The sequence below is a fragment of the Pristis pectinata genome, chromosome 2, assembly GCF_009764475.1.
Source record: "Pristis pectinata isolate sPriPec2 chromosome 2, sPriPec2.1.pri, whole genome shotgun sequence".
In the NCBI taxonomy this organism is placed as follows: Eukaryota; Metazoa; Chordata; class Chondrichthyes; order Rhinopristiformes; family Pristidae; genus Pristis; species Pristis pectinata.
The window spans coordinates 51317726-51338541 of record NC_067406.1 but is presented as its reverse complement, the minus strand read 5'-3'; positions in this window follow the sequence as shown (position 1 = coordinate 51338541).

Here is a 20816-nt window from a genome sequence, read left to right as displayed (position 1 = left end):
TAATGATCTGGATGTGAATCGAGAAGGTAGAATTAGTAAGTTGACACATGACACAAAGATTGATGACATTGTTGACTGTGAGGAGGGTAATCTTAGGCTGGGGAATGATATCAATGAGTTGCTGAGATGGGCAGAGAAATGGCATACAGAATTTAATCCTAAAAATGTGAGGTGATGAATTTTGGGAGGGCTAATAAGGCTAGAATATACACAACGAATGGTAGAAACCCAGAAAATACTGAGGAACAGAGGGATCGCAGTGTACAGGATACTTCATTAGCCAGGGCATAAGTATAAGAGCAGGGAGGTTATGGCATAGCTATAAAAAACATCAGTTAGGCCACAGCTGGAGTACTGTGTGCCATTCTTTTCACCACACTATAGGAAGGATGGGAGTGTACTGGAGAGAGTGCAGAGGAGAATCACATGCATGTTGCCTGGGATGGAATGCTTGAGCTAAAAGGAGAGACTGGATGGGCTGAATTAGTTTACCTTGGAATGGAGAAAGCCAAGAGGGAACCTGATTCAGGTATACAAAATTATGAGGGGTAACGATAAAGGGAATGGTTTTCACTACCTATCCTATATCCAGAAGGCATAGGTTTAAGATGTAGGTGATTTAGAGGAGATTTGAGAAAGAATTTTTTCACCCACAAGCTGGTTGAGATCTGGCAGGCTCTGCCTGAGGTTGTGATGAAGGCTGATACTTATTTTAGAAGCATTTAGATGAGCACTTGAAATACCATAACATAGAAGCCTAAAGGTCGAATGCTGTTAAAAGGGATTAGTATCAATAAGTACATAAGGGCCAGCACAGACACACTAGGCCAAAGGTTCTGTTTCTGTGCTGTGTGATTCCATGACTCTGTCCCTACCAACCTGTGGGAATTCTGTACCATGACTGTTCAAAATGGAGGTGGAGCATCACTTCTTTACAAAAGCCCAGCTTATACGTTGAATGGCACACACCAGCCACAAACTACTCACCAATCCACCCTGTCAAGCACCTCCTGCTCCACTTTTGGAGTGTGTAGGCCCCACATTAGCCTCATCCGTTGCCTCAGAACCCACAGAACTAGAGTGGAAGCAAGTCATCCTCAGCCTGAGGGACTGCCTAAGAAGGAGACTCCCGTTGGTATAATGATAGCATGTATCTTGATCAATTTTCCAACAAGCTTGATCATCTTGGTATGATCCTAGCTTCTACAACTTTAGTCCACATTGACTTCCATTTTACTGGGTGGGGCTTCTTCTGGATTTTTATGCCTTGTGAGCCTCACTTTCTAATTACCTCTGAATGTTCTTGCAGCTTTGCCATGAGAATGTCACTTTTAATTGCCACACTTAGAGATCATGTTATTCAATGAAAGTTCTGTTAGTTAACAGTAGAAGATGCTGTCTTGACCAAGTAATTACAGCATCTTGAATCACCATGGTGTAGAGGGCTACACACCTAATGCGAATACATGGGATTAATGTAGATAGGTACAACAGGTGGCATAGACGTGGTGAGCTGAAGGACCTGTTTCTGTGCTGTAGGTCTCTGGACTCAAGGCCAGTTGTTTTAATTTCAGTGTTGGGGAAATTGTTGGAATCAGTCCTGAGGGGTAATATAAACCTTCATTTAGAAGGCCATTAATCAATTAAGAACAGTCACTATGGATTTGTTAAGGGAAGGTCACATTTAACTAAGTTGATTGATTTTTTTTGTATGGAAGTGAAAAGGAGGGTTGATGAGTGTGATTCATCTGAAATACTCTACAAAGTTTCCAGCAAGGATTTTGACAAGGTCCCATATGGCAGGATGGTCAAAAAAGTAAAATCGCATGGGATCCAATGAAACAAGGTAAACTGGATATAAAATTGACTCAGTGGCAGGAAGCAGAGGGTAATAAATGGTGGGTGCTTTTGTGACTGGAAAGCCATTACCAGTGGGCTCATTATCTGGCTCTTAGTTTTATTGTTGTATCTGTTATGATTTGGCCTTTAATAAAGGGATCGTGATAAAAAAAATTACAGATGATGCAACTACCTGGTTGAAAATGAGGAAGACTTTCAACTGCAGAAAGGTACAGATGGCCTGGAAGTCAGAAAGCTCTTTATCAACCGGTACAGACACAATGGGAAGAATGCCCTCCTTCTATGTCATAAATTTCAACAATCCTGTTCAAGAAAGCTGGTGGGGAAAATATCTTTGTGAGTTCTTACAACTGCTTGACCCTTGCTTTTCAAAACAAAACGATCAACCCTCACCGCTACCCCGCCCCCCCCCCCCCAACTAATCTTGAACAATTTATGGAGAATTTATAGAGTTAGTGAGGTGAATATGTATTAGCTATAAAAAAAATTCTATGTATAATACTTATTATAATTATGATTCTTCAACTAGCAAATATCTCAATGTTTGATGAGTTATGCCTTAAGGTTTGCCAATGAAAGATTTATGAAATTTGCAGCACCAAAGAGGATGGAACAATATTTGTTCTAATTGTATTGAAAGGCTTGAAAGTGAAGCCCAGCAACTGCAAAAGTCCATTCCAGAGGGATAAAGCACCTGGAATTTCAAAGAACTTCAGAAGTATTTAAAAGCAATGAAAAGACTGAAGTGTTTGCTTGTGCTGCTCGCTCACTGAATCTTGTTGAAAAGGGTACTGTTTACGTTTGCTTGGAAACTGCACCACTTCTTTTTTCAGTCAACAGGACTTTGTCATGCTCTACTAAAATAATATCCGAATGAAAACTGTCAATTGATTGCACACAAAAAGAAGTTACAGGCACTGGATGCTGGTACAACAAAAGGCCTTTCAGAAAACATTGCTACAATTCACTGAAAATCTCAGAGGACTCAATTATCTTGCTTCCATGCTTCCGCTCTAGATCCCTCCCAACACATTCAAGACCATTGAAGGATCTTTGGCAAATAACTGAGGGCAGGCAAACAAGCCAAAGGCAGCAAACAAAGCATTCCAGGGACTGTTAAACACTGTCCAGCTTTCTATCTGTGTACTAATAGATGATGTTTTTATTGAAAGCTGAGCAAAGTAAACAGAATAGACAACATGGAGTGGAAAGGAACTATACTTACATTTTTCTAAAACAAGGGCAAAAACTAACAATTTATTTTAATGTAGCTGACAGAAGGAACTGGAATTAGAAAGCTTCAGACAAAATGAGAGGAAGAGGAAGGTCAGGGATACTATTACAGCTGCAGAAAGGGTAGATAATGTAGAAGAATCCTCTCTAGAGTCAGTATGGGTGGAAGTTAGGAACAAGAAAGGAGCAGTTACTCTACTGGGAGTATTCTATAGGCCCCCCGGTAGCAGCAGGGATACTGAGGAGCAGATTGGGAGGAAGATTTTGGAAAGATCCAAGAATAACAGGGTTGTTATCATGGGAGATTTCAACTTCCCAAATATTGATTGGCACCTGCTTAGTCCCAAAGGTTTAGATGGGGCAGAGTTTGTTAAGTGTGTCCAGGACGGATTCCTGTCACAGTACGTTGACAGACTGACTAGAGGGAATGCTATATTAGATCTAGTATTAGGTAATGAACTGGGTCAGGTGACAGATCTCTTAGTGGGTGAGCATTTGGAGGACAGTGACCACTGCTCCGTAACACTTAGCATTGTCATGGACAGGGATAGGAGCAAAGAGGATGGGAAGATATTTAATTGGGGAAAGGCAAGTTATGAGACTATATGGCTAGAACTTGAGAGTGTAAATTGGGATGACATTTTTGAAGGGAAATGTACTGTGGAGATGTGGTCGATGTTCCCTGATCGCTTGCAGGATATTAGGGATAAATTTGTCCCGGTGAGGCAGAGAAGGAATGGCAGGGTGAAGGAACCATGGGTGACGAGAGAGGTGGAACAACTAGTTAGGAAGAAGGCGGCAGCATACCTAAGGTGTAAGCAGCAAGGATCAGATAGGGCTCATGAGGAATATAGAGTAGCAAGGAAGGAACTTAAGAAGGGGCTGAGGAGAGCAAGAAGGGGACATGAAAAGGCTTTGGCGAGTAGGGTTAAGGAGAATCGCAAGGCTTTTTTCTCATACGTGAAGAGCAGAAGGATGACGAGAGTAAAAGTAGGTAAAGACGTACGGGTAGGTTAATTTGGGTTTAAAAAATGGGTGGCACAGACTCGTTGGGCCGGAAGGACCTGTTACCACGCTGTAAATAAAATTTTAACAAAAAGGTCTGATTAGAGACAAAGGTGGGAAGATGTGCCTGGAAGCTGTGGAAGTGGGTAAGGTTCTCAAAGAATACTTCTCTTCAGTATTCACCAAAGACAGGGGTCTTGATGATGCTGAGGACAGTGTAGGTAAGGTTAATGTTCTAGAGCATGTAGATATCAAGAGAGAGGATGTGTTGGAGCTGTTAGAAAATATTAGGACAGATAAGTCCCCGGAATATTCCCCAGGCTGCTCCGTGAGGCAAGGGAGGAGATTGCTGAAACGTTGGCTAGGATCTTTGAGTCCTCGTTGTCCATGGGAATGGTATTGGAGGGTGGCAAATGTTGTCCCCTTATTCAAAAAAGGTAGTAAGGATAGTCCAGGGAATTACAGACCAGTGAGCCTTATGTCTGTGGTGGGCAAGCTGTTAGAAAGGATTCTAAGAGATAGGATCTTTGAGCATTTAGAGAATCATGGACTGATTAGGGACAGCCAGCATGGATTTCTGAAGGCAAGATCTTGCCTCACAAGCCTGATAAGGTTCTTTGAGGAGGTGACCAGGAAGATTGATGAGGGTAGTGTAGTAGATGTGATCTACATGGATTTTAGTAAGGTGTTTGACAAGGTTCCACATGGTAGGCTTCTTCAGAAGGTCAGAGGGCAAGGGATCCAGGGAGGCTTGGCCATGTGGATTCAGAATTGGCTTGCCTGTAGATAGCAGGATGTTGTGGTGGAGGGAGTCCATTCAGACTGGAGGGCTGTGACTAGTGATGTCCCACAAGGATCAGTTCTGAGACCTCTACTTTTCGTGATATTTATTAATGACTTGGATGAGGGGGTGGAAGGGTGGATTAGCAAGTTTGCAGATGACACAAAGGTTGGTAGTGTTGTGGATAGTGTGGAGGGCTGTCGAAGCTTACAGAGGGATATTGATAGGATGCAGAGCTGGGCTGAGAGGTGGCAGATGGAGTTCAATCCCGATAAGTGTGAGGTGGTACACTTTGGAAGGACAAACTCCAAGGCAGAGTACAATGTTAATGGCAGGATTCTGGGGAGTGCGGAGGAGCAGAGGGATCTGGGGGTTCATATCCACAGATCACTGAAAGTTGCCTCACAGGTGGATAGGGTAGTTAAGAAAGCTTATGGGATGTTAGCTTTCATAAGTCGTGGGATCAAGTTTAAGACCCGCGAGGTAATGATGCAGGTCTACAAAACTCTGGTTAGACCACACTTGGAGTACTGTGTCCAATTCTGGTCGCCTTATTATAGGAAGGATGTGGAAGCATTGGAAAGGGTGCAGAGGAGATTTACCAGGATGCTGCCTGGATTGGAGTGTCTGGATTATGAGGAGAGACTAAGGGAGCTAGGGCTTTAATCATTGGAGAGGAGGAGGATGAGGGGAGACATGATAGAGGTATACAAAATATTAAGTGGAATAGATAGAGTGGACAGCCAGCGCCTCTTTCCCAGGGGACCAATACTCAATACAAGAGGGCATGGCTTTAAGGTAATGGGTGGGAAGTTCAAGGGAGATATCAGAGGGAGGTTTTTCACCCAGAGAGTGGTTGGTGCATGGAATGCACTGCCTGGGGTGGTGGTGGAGGCTGATACATTGGTCAAGTTCAAGAGATTGTTGGATAAGCATACAGAGGAATTTAAAATAGGGGGATATGTGGGAGGAAGGGGTTAGTTAGTCTTAGGTGTGGTTTAAAGGTTGGCACAACGTGGTGGGCCGAAGGGCCTGTATTGTGCTGTATTGTTCTATGTGTGAAAATATGTAATATGTTATTTCATAGATGATATTCTTAAGGCATAACATCAAATATTGAGATATTTGCTAGCTGAAGAATCAGAATCATAGATGTTCATTTTGGACCCACAACATTGACACAATGTTGTGGGTTCAAAATGCTTTCCCTCAGCACTGTGGGAACCTGTTCAATGCATGGTCTGCGGCAATGCAAGATGCGGCCCAATCCCTTCCCTGGTGAAATGAGGGTGAGCAATATATGCTGGACATGATATTGATGTCTACATCCCAACAAAACAAAACACAAGAAAGGACTTCAGTGGAATTCATCAAATTGAGAACAATGAAATAAGACATTTGGTTTTAGAGCCACCGCTCCTGCCTACTTTTACATATGTAGAGGGTCTAGCTGACTGAACCAAAGCATCCTTGATTCTAGAAGGTCTGAATAGAAGTCAGGCTTCCAGCAAAGCACTGTGGAAGCACCCACTCCCTCCCTCGTACAACTTTGACTGATTCAGTACCTCTCTTATTTGCCTCTATAATAACAGAAATAGTAATTTAGAGATGGCCACACCAAACCATTTTGTAACACTGGCCCACATGAAGCTACACTTAAACTATACTTTTAAGGAACAATTATTCTCTGCAGACTGATATCAGATATGACATAGGTTACATCATACCTCTGAGAAAGAGGATGCGGTAATGGTGTTGAGGTTAAATTGAGGGATTAGTAACCCACAGCCTGGACTAATTAATCTACAGATGTGAATTCAAATCCCATGTTGGTAGCTGTCAAAGTCAATAAAAAAAAACTAATCATTAACGGGAGACTGTACTGAATCCTTACATTGGATGCACTGCATCCTCATAAGCATGCATTGCAACATCTTTGGTCCTCCCTGGAGGGGTTTAATAGCAATAATCCTAAGTGGCTTGTGATCTCTGTGCACATATGCAACTCTCTCATATGTGTACTGGTGAAATCCAAAGATCACCACAAGGAGCTCCTTCTCAATTTATGCATTACAGGTCTCAGAATCTGTCAGAGGTCTGTTTACATGTGCCGTCAGCTGACCATCCTGCAAGATTAGTGCTTTCTTTATTACCCCATCCAGGTATGCTCAGACTTAGAAGAGATGGACAATATTCTTTTAAAGGAATTATGCTAAAAAAAGCAAAACAACACTAAACCCCTTGCAAGATCTGTTGCCTTTTCGAGGTGTCTGGTTTTAGCTCCAGCTCATTATCATTAAAATATCAGCCTGGACTTCCTCCTTGATTTGTTTGATTGCTTGCTTGCTCATGGGTATCCAATCAACACTATTCCACATCCTTTTTGGCCACTACGAGGGGCTCACACATCTCACTTGCGTGGGCCAGGTACCCTTGTTCAGTAGTTCGGCAAACCTCAGAGAGCTTTGTACTCCTGCAACACCCATTGGGCGTTCTATCTCCCTCAACACATTGAATTTTGTCGGATCAACTATCCCTTCACCTCGAACTTCAATTTTTGCTTGTTCAGCCTCAGTTACATCTCCCAGGATCTGGTCATCGAGGACTAGGACTCTTGGTCATAGTCAACCTCCTTCACTGTTTCTCATTCTTGTAAGACCATCTGTTTATCCCACTGAAACCTTTAAGTACTGCACCCAGCTTGTGTCAAAAATGGTGTGTTAAAAATGAACTCTCCTTATCAAGCTTTCAGTACCAGAGCCCATTCTTTACATCCACTTCACTTAAAAGTTTTGCCCTACTCAGATTTGGCAAAACATCTTCTCGTCTTCATATAGTACAGGCTCTTCTTCAGAACTCCCTTAATATCTCTTGGATCTAGACAAATGCTCAACTTCAGTCTCTCAAAGCAAACCAACCTGGATACCCAGGGGTTACTATCTCAGTCTGTCTCTCCTTCAGACCAATTAGAACACATCTAAGTGAGTGGCCTCTCAGCTGCTTCCACTCATCTAGGATGATGAGATTTGAAACAAAAGTGATAAATGCTGAAAAGACATGAAAAACATCTTCATATTTGTGAAGATTTCCTTCTATCATGGCATTGAAGAAATCTTCAAGATCCTGTCATGATAAACCTTAATCAGACCCATCTCTGGACTGCCCTATTTCAAGTCCAGGTATGACATCTTTCTGTCTGCTCTGATGAAATCCACAGCATATGTCGCTTGATTCTTTGGGTTCATCACTTTCAGAGAGCACCCCCAGGCCAATATCTTGATTGTGTACCTTTTGTGTTTTTTGAAGGTTTACTATGTCTCACCTACTGGCTGTTCCCTCAAGAAGCTCTCCCAGGTTCCACAAATAACCTGTAAAATTGCAATTATCTTCCAGCAATTTTATTTCCTTTTTAAAGTAACAAAAGATACTCCCTGTGCCTGCTTCTGAGTAACAGTCAGCTTTTTCATTTCTAGGTGGTTTGTAATGTGTGTGTAATTTATCTAATGCACTCCCAATGTCAATCACAAAAATAAGGAGGCACCAATGTCACAGTTACATCCAGATCAAGAAATTCCTTGATATCAAGATCTTTAAAATTATTTCTTAATTCATTAGAGAAGGTACAAGTAAATTACTTCCTTTGCTGGCAGAATCCAGGAACAACACACAACAATCTTAAAATTAGACCTACGTCATTTTGTAATGAAATCAACTTACAACATTCATTTTACACAAAATCTGGAGCTTATTTCTCCCAGAAAGCTCTGAGCACAGGGTCACCTGAAATGTTTAAGATCTTGTTGGGCAATAGTGTCAAGGAAGTGGAGCATTAGCAGGCAAATATTGTCAGTGAAATTCACCCAGATTAAGCTGGATAGCAGATCAGGCTGTACCAGCTGAACAGCCTTATGGTATCCCTTCATGAGCACAGCTCAGTTAGGGCACATCAACACTTTCTGTCATCAGTAATTTATCTTATTGCCTCAATGAAATGTACTCAGAAAATACACTGTTTACTTCTAAAGTAAAATAAACTTCAAGCGATGAAAGAAATCCAGTGTAAAAATGTTGTTGCAGATATAGCATTGATGTACTTTCAATGTATTTTAGGATTTGTCAACGAACACCAAGAATCATTAACAGTTCTGCTCCATAGGATTCTGCTTTCAGAACTCTCCCACACAATTTGCACAAAGGTTTCAGTGTTCACAGCACATCTGGTGCAGATGAGGGAGCCTGAGAGAGCTGTTTTATATTCAGCTCATGTAAAATATACCACAGCATTTAATTTCAACAGTGTATACAATATGAGCGATGCTGTTTGAATGAAAATAACCACTAGTGATCCCTCCAAAGGAATAAACGCAAAGCAGCCATTCCAAGCCAGGAGGACATTCTACAAATTAGATCACATCAAATTGTCTTGTTGAATAAATAGATGGAATGAATCATTTTCGAAGAACGTCCTTTTTCATTATGATGGGGTTGGCTGGTTTAATGTGTTATAAAGTGAATTTTCATTTCTGATTCTTTGGTTCAAATTCAAATAGATGGAACTCTGTTCTCTAGAGGTTCCATGCAAAAATATACTCAGGAAATCTCAGTCCAGTGGACCATGAAGAAAGGTCACAGCACAAAACTAAACTGAGAGTGGAACATCAGTTTAAACTGTGAAAGTGGATGTGGATGGAGGATTAAATCAGGAAAGTTACCCTTAGGACTAATAGGAGCAAATATTTCTACATACAGAGAGGGATCAATATTTGGAATAGACTTCCTTATGGGAGTAATGAAGACGAAAACACTGGAATCATTTAAAAAAATCATCTTTAATAAGGAGGACTGAAGGCCATTCTAGATAGATGAATGAAATGAGCCAATTCACCTTCCTCACTCACAAGTATCTTGTGTTCTTGTACAATCTCACTTGAATGCTTAAGTACAAAACTGAAATAATCAAAAGAGCCTTAGGAATAATCTAATCATGTTATAGCTTAACTGAGGGTGGTCTGTGTCTATAATGAATGTCACATTCTTACCCTCTGAATGCTTCCGTTCTAAGGAGCAGAAAATGGTTGTGGAAGATATTTTTCATTTAAATTATATATACACAGGAAAGAAATCATAAAGTGTGCTTCAGTAAAGAAGCCTATAAATTGGATTACTTTGCAGCTGCTTTTTTCATTTTAATCACGCATAAAAAGCAAAACACACCAGCCTTTAAGTGTTTGTACCCACTCACGGCAGACATCCTGCCTATCAGCAAATTGGAGCCAGCATTTCTGTCACTATTCATCCTGATGTAAGTACACCATCATGTTTTACACGTGATGACATCAACGTGCACAGCTCACTTTATTGCTGAAAGATAGATGCTGAATCAAAAAGAGTACCTGCGACCTTACTAATTTTTTGACAATAAAATCAAGAAAACCTCACACTGAAAGCAGTGGATGCCATGTGAATTAAAGGGACATTGCTGGGATATTGCAATGATATTTTAAAGATCACCCACTGTGAATTTTGTTATATTAGACATGTTTTCTGGTCATGGCGAAGGATGCAGTCGTGGCCCTTGCCTCATCCCTAGCCTGAACGCAGCCAGTGGTGGTCCCCAGCTCATCTCCAGCCTGATGGCTGCCCCCAGCTAATACTTAGCATGATCATAGCCAGTGGTGGCCCCTGGGTCATCATCGACTTGATCGTAGCCAATGGTGGTCCCTGGTTCATCCCTGAGCGGATCACAGCTCACAGTTCATCCTTAGACTGATCATCACTTCACAACCCCCACCTGGCCTCATTGAGCCCTATAGTTCAGGGGCCAAATCTCCCCACCCCCTGGTTTTCATCCCTGAAATTTCCTCCTTCCTCTGACTTCCTCACCTCTCACTCCCAGCCAGAGGCTGTGATGGAGGAATCTCCGACAGTGCTGGCACAGCTCACTTGGATCATCTCAGGATTACTGTAAGCCCAGACAGCAACAGTGACTGTGAAACCCATGAGTCAGGTTTTAACATCTCCTAAAGAGTGTAAACCATGGTAACAACTCCTCAAAGCAAGGATTTCCCGATTTTGTGATTTCTGTGGCATTAGCTTTGTAGGCATGCCAAAAGGGCCCAAAGTTCAATTTCTAGGCAATAATCCCTTTCACAACTCCAGTGAATTTAAAAGTGAGCCTCTATTCTTCAATAATCCTTTATTGCAAACATCTGGAGTTCACATCTAAGATGTCACTTTATATAATTTCACTTAATCAGCCCTGGTTTTTCCAAGGGATTCCCATTACACTTACAGCAGGAATGTGTTATAAGGCCCATGGACCCCCAATACTCATGTGTGCAGTAATCATTCTAGATCTGGACTTGCTTTAACTGATGCAAAGACTATAATTGTATTCTATTTGCTCATTTTATTCTATTTGCTCATTTTATTCTATTTGTATCCTATTTTCCACATTATTTCCATTATCAGCATCAGTATGCAAATATCAAGAATATTTAACATTAGCTAAGGACTGATTGTACAACTCTATTAGTGCTTTAAATGTTAAAACTGAGGTCGGGGAAAAGTAGTGAAACTCTTGATTATTATAGGGCACCATCTTGTGGCAGTGTTTACATCAGTTCCATACAAGTTAATCTAAACTTCTAAGGGTTAATTCATATTTAAGATCAAATTTGTACACTCGTGCTAAAGGTTATTCTTCCTTTTTGTTGATTTTTGAATCAAATATGGTCAACAGTTAAGTTCCAAGAAAAGGTCTCCCTTCTAATACTTGGGACAGTACAGTGATGCAGTGGTTATCCTTGTTGTCTCACATCTCCAGAGACTTGAATTCAATCTCAACCTTGGCTGGTATCTCTGGGGAGTTTGCACATTCTCCCTGTGACCATGCGGTGTTTCAGTTTCTGCCCACATACCATAGACCTGCTACTGTAAATTGTCCCTAGCGTAGGTGGGTGGCAGGAGAATCAGGAGGGAATTGATGGGAAGACAAGAGGAAAAATGGGATTAATGCAGATAGGAGCTTGACAGACCAAGCAGATGTGGTGGGCCTCAGGGCCTGTTCCCATGCTGTTCCTATCTCCGTGTCTAAAATAATTAATCTTGTTGCATTGACAATTCTAAGAATAACAAGACAGAGGCTGAGGTCTTTGTCTACTATCCTTCGCAATATTGGGCAGAAGATGGAAAGGGGTAATAAGAAAGTGAAGTCTAATTCTCTGACATCATTCTCTGATTTCACTGCCCCCACTTCCATGGTGACCTCGGCTGCCTAATCATTCATCAATAGCAACACTGAAGCAGGACCCAGATTCCTGGCCCATTTGTTTCCAAGCCACTTAGAGTCATAGAGTTACACAGCATGGAAAAAGGCCCTTTGGCCCAAATGCTCCATGCTGACCAAGATGCCCATCCAAGCTAGCTCCATTTGCCAGCGTTTGGCCTATAACCTTCTGTTTCAATGTACATGTGACTAATAAATAAATATCTTATAAGCCTTTCCAATCCATGTACCTGTCCAACTATTTTTTAAAAGTTGTTAATGTACCTGCCTCAACCACGTCCTCTGGTAGTTCATTCCACGTACGTACCATCCTTTGTGTAAAAAAAAAGTTGCCCCTCAAGTTCCTATTAAATCTTTCCCCTCTCACCTTAAACCTATACACTCTAGTTCATGATTCCCTAACCCTGGGAAAATGACTGAGTGCATTCACCCTTTCTATGCCCCTCATAGTTATATACACCTCTATAAGATCACCTCTCAGTCTCCTACACTCCAAGGAATAAAGTCCTAGCCTGTCCAACCTCTCCCTATACCTCAGTCCCTCAAGTTCTGGCAACATCCTTGTAAATCTTTTCTGCATTCTTTCCAGTTTAATAATATTTTTCCTGCAGCAGCATGACCAAACCTGAACACAATATTCTAGGTCCAAGTACTCAACGATTATCGACCAGTAGCACTCACATCATAATGAAGTGCTTCAAGAATCTGGTTATAGCTAGAATTAACTCCTGCCTGAGCAAGGACATGCATCCACTGCAATTCGCCTACTGCCGCAATAGGGCTATAGTGGATGCAGTCTCACTGGCTCTCCACTCTGCTTCAGAGCAGCTAGATGACAGCAAAACATACGTCAGGCTGCTGTCTATCAATTACAGCTCGGTGTTCAATACCATCATCCCCTCAGTATTAATCACCAAGCTTCTAAACCTGGGCCTCAGTACCTCCCTCTGCAACTGGATTCTCGACTTCCTCATCAGGAGACCACAGTCAATATGGATAAGTGATAACACGTCCTCCTCGCTGACAAGCAACATAGGCGCACCTCAAGGATGCGTGCTTAGCTCACTGCTCTATTCTCTCTACAATCATGACTGTGTGGCTAGACACAGCTCAAACCCCATTTATAAATTTGCAGATGACACCACTGTTGTTGGTAAAATCTCAGATGGCATTGAGATGGTGTACAGGAGTGAGATAGATCAGATGGTTGAGTGGTGTTGCAATGACAACCTCGCACTCAGCGTCAGCAAGGCCAAGGAATTGATTGTGGACTTCAGGAAGGGGAAGTCAGGAGAACATGCTCCAGTCCTCATTGAGGGGTCAGTGGTGGAAAGGGTGAGCAGCTTTAAGTTCCTGGGTGTCAGCATCTCCAAGGATCTGTCTTGGGCCCAACACATTGATGCAATCACAAAGAAAACACACCAGCAACTCTACTTCGTTAGGAGTTTGAGGAGATTTGGAATGTCACCAAAGGCTCTTACAAATTTCTATAGATGTATGGTGGTTGCATCACCGCCTGGTACGGAGGCTCCAATGCACGGGATGGCAAAAGGCTGCAGAGGGTTGTAGACTCAGCCAGCTCCATCACAGGCACAACCCTCCCCACCATTGAGGACATCTTCTAGAGGCAGTGCCTCAAGAAGGTAGCATCCATCACTAAGGACCCTTACCATCTGGGACATGCCCTCCTCTCGTTACTACCATCGGGGAGGAGGTACAGGAGCCTGAAGACCCACACTCAATGATTCAGCAACAGCTTCATCCCCTCCACCATCAGATTTCTGAATGGTCCATGAACACTAACTCATTGTTCCTTGTTTGCACTATTTACTTATTTTGTATTTTATAGTTTTTTTATGTCTTTCCACTGTACTGCTGCCACAAATCAACAAATTTCACATCATATAAGACAGTGATAATAAACCTGATTCTGATTCTGAAGTGCAGCCTCACCAGCGCCTTGCACAACGACACCATGACCTTCCAACTTTTATATTCAGTGCCCTGACTTCTCCGCCACCAGTTGCCAGGATCACCAGGTGAAATTCTGGAGTGCAGCTGGGGCCGGGATCCAATCTGTGGGCGGGTGTGCGGCTGGAGCCAGGGTTGGATTCTGGAACACCAGAGGTCAGGAACGTGGGCAGGTTTGCAGCAGGAGCCAAGGTCAGGAAAGTATGTATATTTCCCACTCCCTTTAAATTCACTGGATTCACTAGAAAACTGTGTAAGATCTAAAGGTTGTGGCATACCTTGTAGGGAGTAGTTTTGGTCCCGGTGGATAAATTATTCTGATTCAGTGTGTAAGTCGCTTCTGCTCAGTGTTGTATTGAAGCAGCATACCATAGGACTGAATGCACACGAGATGAGAGTTACTTTCTAGATAAACTCCGCATTTAAAGCACAGGCAAAATTATCTGAAGGACATCTACTTCCCCAAACCAATAAGACTTCTGTTTCACAGGCAATAATTTTAAACAAAATGCTGCTTTTCCCTGGGTATACTCCATGATTGGTTAACCCTTGCAGACATATTTCTTTCTCACAGCAGAAAGGTTTCACATAAACCATTGTTTCTCCATCAAACAACCCTCATGGGTAGACTTTCTATTTGATCTTATTGTTTATTGCAGGCAACTCTGAATTATTCACACCAAGGGAAAGAACATACTCTCAAATCCAATTGGGAAAACTCCCAATGCGCTATTCCAACACATTTCCCACAGAAGATATTAAATAGAAATTGTGGAGGTTCCTGAACACACACTGGCATCCAGTGGTATTAAATTGCTTTCTAGCTCTGACTTCCACAATATTGTCTTCTTGGCGCTATGAACGCCAGGCCTAATTTTGTAATACTTATGGGGGAACCTGCCTGACCAAGTCATAGAGCAATACAGCCCCTTTGGCCCAACCAGCCAGGAGCCCACCCAACTAGTCCCAATTTCCTGCGTTCGACCCATATCCCTCTAAGCCCCACCCTTCCATGTACCTATCCAACTGCTTCTTAAATAATACTGTTGTACCTGCCTCAACCACTTCTTCTAGCAGCTAACTCCATATACTCACCACCCTCTGCATGAAAAAGTTGCCCCTCAGGTCCCTTTTAAATCTTTCCCCTCTCACCCTAAATCTATCCCCCTAGTTTTGGACTCCCCTACCCTGGACAAAAGACTGCTACCGCCCACCTTATGTATATCTCTCATAATTTTAAGCATTTCTGTAAGGTTGCCCTTCATTCTCCTATTTTCCAAGGAATAAAGACCTAGCCTGGCCAACCTCTCTCTATAACTCAGGCCCTCTAGTCCTGGAAACACAAATCTTTTCTGCACTCTTTCCAGTTTAACCACATCTTTCCTATAACCTGGTGACCAAAACTACACACAGTATTCCAAGTGCAGCCTCACCAATGATTTATACAACTGGAACATAATGTCCCAACTCCTATACTCAATGTCCTGACTGATGAAGGCCAGCATGCTAAACACCTTTTTCACCACCCTGTCTACCTGTGATGCCCCTTTCAACAAACCATGCACTGGTACTCTCTAGGTCCCTCTGTTCCATTACACTCCCTAGTGCTCTACCGTTTGTAGTATAAGTCCTACACTGGTTTGATTTTCCAAAATGCATCGCCTCACAATTATCTCTATTGAAATCCATTTGCCACTCCTCAGCCCACTTCCCTAACTGATCAAGATCCCCTGTTACAATAACCTTCTTCACTATCAACAACACCTCCTAATTTTGTGCCATCTGCAAACTTACTGATCAAGCCTTATGCATTTGCATCCAAATCATTTATATAAATAACGAATAACAAGGGTCCCAACACTAACCCCTGCAGCACACCATGAGTCACCAACCTCTATTCCGAGAAACAACGTCCAACCTCCACCCTCTGCTTCCTACCTCCGAGCCAATTTTGAATCCACCTAACTAGCTCTCTGGATTCCATGGGACCTAACCTTCCAGACCAGCCTACCATGCGGAACCTTGTCGAATGCCTTGCTAAAGTCTAAATAGACAACATCCACTACCCTACCCTTATCTACCTTTCTAGTTAACTCTTCAAAAAACCCTAAAAGATTCATCAAGCACAACTTTCCATGCACAAACCCATGCTGACTCCTCCTAATCTATCCAAATGCTGGTAGATCCTCAGAATTCCAGTATCAGAGGACATCATTTTAAGGTCAGAGGAGGAAAGTTCAGGGGAGATGTCAGAGGTAGTTTTTTTTTTACACACAGGGAGAGGTGGGTGCCTGGAACGCACTGTTGGGGTTGGTGGTATAGGCTGATACAGTAGGGACATTTAAAAGACTCTTAGATAGGCACCTGGAAGCAAGTAAAATGGAAGGTTATGAGCTATGTAGGAAGGAATCTGTGCAGATTGATCAGGAAGTAGGTGTTTATATAGGTCGGTACAACATTGTGGGCCAAAGGGCCCATACTGTGCTTTACTGTTCTATGTCCTATGTTCTAATTCCCTCCAGTAACTTCCCCAATCCTGATGTCTGGCTGACAGGGCTGTAGTTCCCTGGCTTGTCCTAACTGCCCTTCTCAAACAACGTAACAACAAAAGCCACCTTCCAAGTCTTCAGGAACTTTGCCAGTGGCTAACGAGGAAGTAAGTATCTCCACAAGGGCCTCTGCAAGTCACTACCCACAGAGTCCAACTGTAGATTGGTGTTGATTAAGTTAAAAACCCTCACAGCAGCTCAGTGCTCTATTCTGACTCAAGATGCCCCAACCCTTCACTCTCTCCTTCCTGGCTCCTGTTTCTCGATCCAGTGCAGCTACCCCACAATGCATGATACCATGGGTCTTGTGTGCAATGGAATTTTGTGATACTGGCCCTTGCACTAAACATGCATTGAAAAAAAACACAACAAGGTGCTGGAGGAATTCAGCAGGCCAGGCAGCATCCGTGGAGAAAAGCAGGCGGTCAGCGTTCCGGGTCAGGACCCTTCTTCAGGACTGAAGATAGGAAAAGGAGAAGTTCAACATATAGGGAGGAAAGCAGTGCAGTGATCGGTGGACAAAAGAGGGGACAAGGTAGTGAAAGGTAGATGCAGGTAAGAGATAGTGATAGGCAGGTGTGCTCCCACCCTGGGGACCTTCCACTACCCCTGCCATAGGTGTAACACCTGCCCCTACACCACCTCCATCCAGGGACCCAAACAGTCCTTTCAGGTGAGACAAAGATTTACCTGCACCTCCCCTAATATCATCTACTGCATTCGGTGCTCCAAGTGTGGCATCCTCTACATTGGTGAGACCAAACACAGACGACATGACCGTTTCGCAGAACACCTGCGCTCCATCCGTAACCGCGATCTGTATCTCCCTGTTGCCAGTCACTTCAACCCCCCCTCCGACTCCATCACGGACATGTCAGTCCTCGGCCTCCTCCATTGCCAGGAGAAGTCCAAACGCAAACTGGAGGACCAGCACCTCATTTTCCGTATTGGGACCTTACAGCCTAAAGGGATGAACATCAAACTCTCCCACTTTAAGTAGAGTGACCGCACGCCCCACCCCACCCACCTTGCCTCTTCTTCCCTTTCCTAGCCTCGCTTTCTTTTTTCTCCTTGCCATTTTTTTCTCTCTCCTTTTCCTCTCCTCCCCTGCCGCCTGCCTCCGTACCTTTGACCCACCCCCTGGTAGATCTACTCTCCCCTCATCTCCCGCACCTGCCTATCATTACCTCTTACCTGCATCTACCTATCATCACCTTGTGCCCACCCCACCTCCCCTCTTTTGTCTACCTATCACTGCTCTTTCTCCCCCACCCCCCACCTTTATATTGGGCTTCTCCTTTTCCTATCTTCAGTCCTGAAGAAGGGTCCTGACCCGAAACATTGACCATCTGCTTTTCTCCACCGACACTGACTGGCCTACTAAGTTCCTCCAGCATCTTGTTATTTTTTCATCTAGATTCCAGCATCTGCAGTCCTTTATTTCTCGACTAAACATGCATTGGTCTGCCTCACATTTTCTACTTAACTTACTTTTCTTGACACAGAACAATTTCATTGCTATAAGTTTCAACCCAACATGAGAATTGTCTGGTACAATTTTACTGCATTTTAAATGCTGTTGCCAGTTGCATAGTGTGAGTGGAAAAAAAACTGCAGTTGTTGGACATCTGAAATAAAAACAGAAAATGCTGGAAACACTCAACAGAAGGGTTTCTCACCTGAAGCATTTACTCTGTTTCTCTTTCCACAGATGCTGCATAACTTGCTGAGTATTTCCAGCACTTTGCTTTTATTTGTAGTGCAAGTGGTTTTATAAAATGCCTCAAACACTCCTGTTGGAAATTTCCTTTTGATATACTTTGAAATTAATTTCTCAGACTTAGGGTTTCTTTTCCTGTATTCACGTGGGTCTATATTCCTTGGAATTTAGAAGAATGAGGAGTGACATCATTCAAACATATAAGATCCTAATGGGCTTGAGAGGGTAAATGTTGTGATGTTTTCACTTGCGGGAGAGTTACAAACAAGGGGACATCACTACAAAATAAGTGGCCGGATATATAAAGCTAAAATTTAAAGTGTTAAAATTTCTTCTCTCAACAGTTATAGTAAATTTCTGGAATTTTCTGCTCCCAAGGTTGGCAGAAGCCAGATCATTAAATATATTTAAGCTGAAGATAGATAAATATTTGAAAGATCGAAGAATTGAGGATTATAAGATATCTTTATTAGTCACATGTACATCGAGACACATAGTGAAATGCATCATTTGCGTAGAGTGTTCTGGGGGCAGACCACAAGTGTCATCATGCTTCCAGCGCCAACATAACATGTCCACAACTTCCTGTGTCTTTGGAATGCGAGAGGATACCAGAGGACCCAGAGGAAACCCAGGCAGACATGGGGAAAACGTACAAACTCCTTACAGACAGCGGCTGGAATTGAACCCGGGTTGCTGGTGCTGTAATATCATTGCACTAACCACTACACTACCATGCCACCTTCTACACTACTATGCCTGCCATGTGGAGAGCTGAGACAGAAGAGGAGTTGAGGCCCGCAGAGTTCAGCCATGATTATATTGAATGGTGGGGGCAGGCTTGTGGGGGTCCTGTGTTCTCATGTTCCTTTGCAGGCTTTTTTACGAAGGAACAAGTTGGCAGTTTTGAGCAGTTATTAAATTAATGAAACAGAGACACAAGAGGCTGCAGATGCTGTATTTGGAGCAAATTGCTGGAGGAACTCAGGGGATCAGGCAGCATCTGTGGAGGCAGAGGGATGGTTGACGTTTCAGGTCAAGCCCCTGCATCAGGAATGGATGAATGAAGCAGAATTCCAAGTAGGACAATAAGAGCTGTTTTGCATTTCTGATAGACTTTGCGGTGTGGCAGTAGGCGAGACATGCCTCAACACAGCCGACAGCTTCCAAGGTAACGGAGAGGAATTTTAACACGAATAAACAGATTGGGGGTTTAATTAGGAAGCATCCAGAGTGTGTCTGGTAGCCGAATCCAAGCCACCAGTATCCACAAGAGGGAACAAGAGGTTGGGGTGGCCAACCCACTCCAATGAGGTGGGTGGACAAAATTCAATATACCAATAAGACCAACAGATCCTATTTGACAGACCTGCAAGGTTTACGATGAGTGCCTATTCTCCCAGACCTCTGGAAGCCCGGAAGCTGCAGGAAGGCAAGGGAGAAGTGTTTTACTCTGCTGCAAGGATTGGAGGCAATGAATCAAGTCTGGAACCAACAAATTAACATCACGTTGTCCACCCGTGTTATTTTCTAGGATCCATTGCAGTGGTGCATCAAATCTAGTTGTTTCATTGAATTTATTCAGAGGACCACTTTGAAAAGAACAATTTAGTACCTTTCACAACCCAAGGGTCACCAGAAACATTTGGAGATGTACTTTTGAAGCGTTGGCACTGTCGCACTGCCAGAAATATGGCAGGTAATCAGTGCAAAGCAAGATCGCACAAACAGCAACATGGTAATAACCAGATGAAAAGCACGATGATGCTAGAGGAACTCAGCAGGCCAGACAGCATGATGTTGTCTGGCCTGCTGAGTTCCTCCAGCAGCATAATGCTTTTCATCTAGATTCCTGCATCTACAGTCCCTTGTTTCTCTGGTAATAACCCGATATTCTGTTTCTTTCAGTGATTGGGATTGACTGTTACGTACTGCCGAGATCATTTAGGATAGGTTCATTGCTCACCTTCAAGATACTGCATGAAATTGTTTGCATCCACCCGAGAGAACAATGTTGCCATAAAAACAGAAAATGCTGGAAATGCACAGCAAGTCAGACAGCATCTGCGGAGAGAGAGAAACAGAATTTAAGTTCAGGTCAATAATCTTTCACTGGAACTCTTGGAGTTGTGCACAAGTCTCTTACAATGTGAAGCTACAACTATATGACAGAGTCTAAAGTGCCACCACTGAGTCACAGCTGGCTCACAAAATTCCTGCGGCTTTAGCAATATCAAAAAGAAACTAATACACACAAGTAGCATTTACCTAGTCTCCGCCTTCACCACAGCAGCATACTAAAAATAAAACGAGAGGAAAAACAGAGTTCAAATTACAGAAAGCAGCTTGCATGTTACTTATACACCATGGACAACATTTAAGGATGGTATTGAACTAATCAAAATTTGC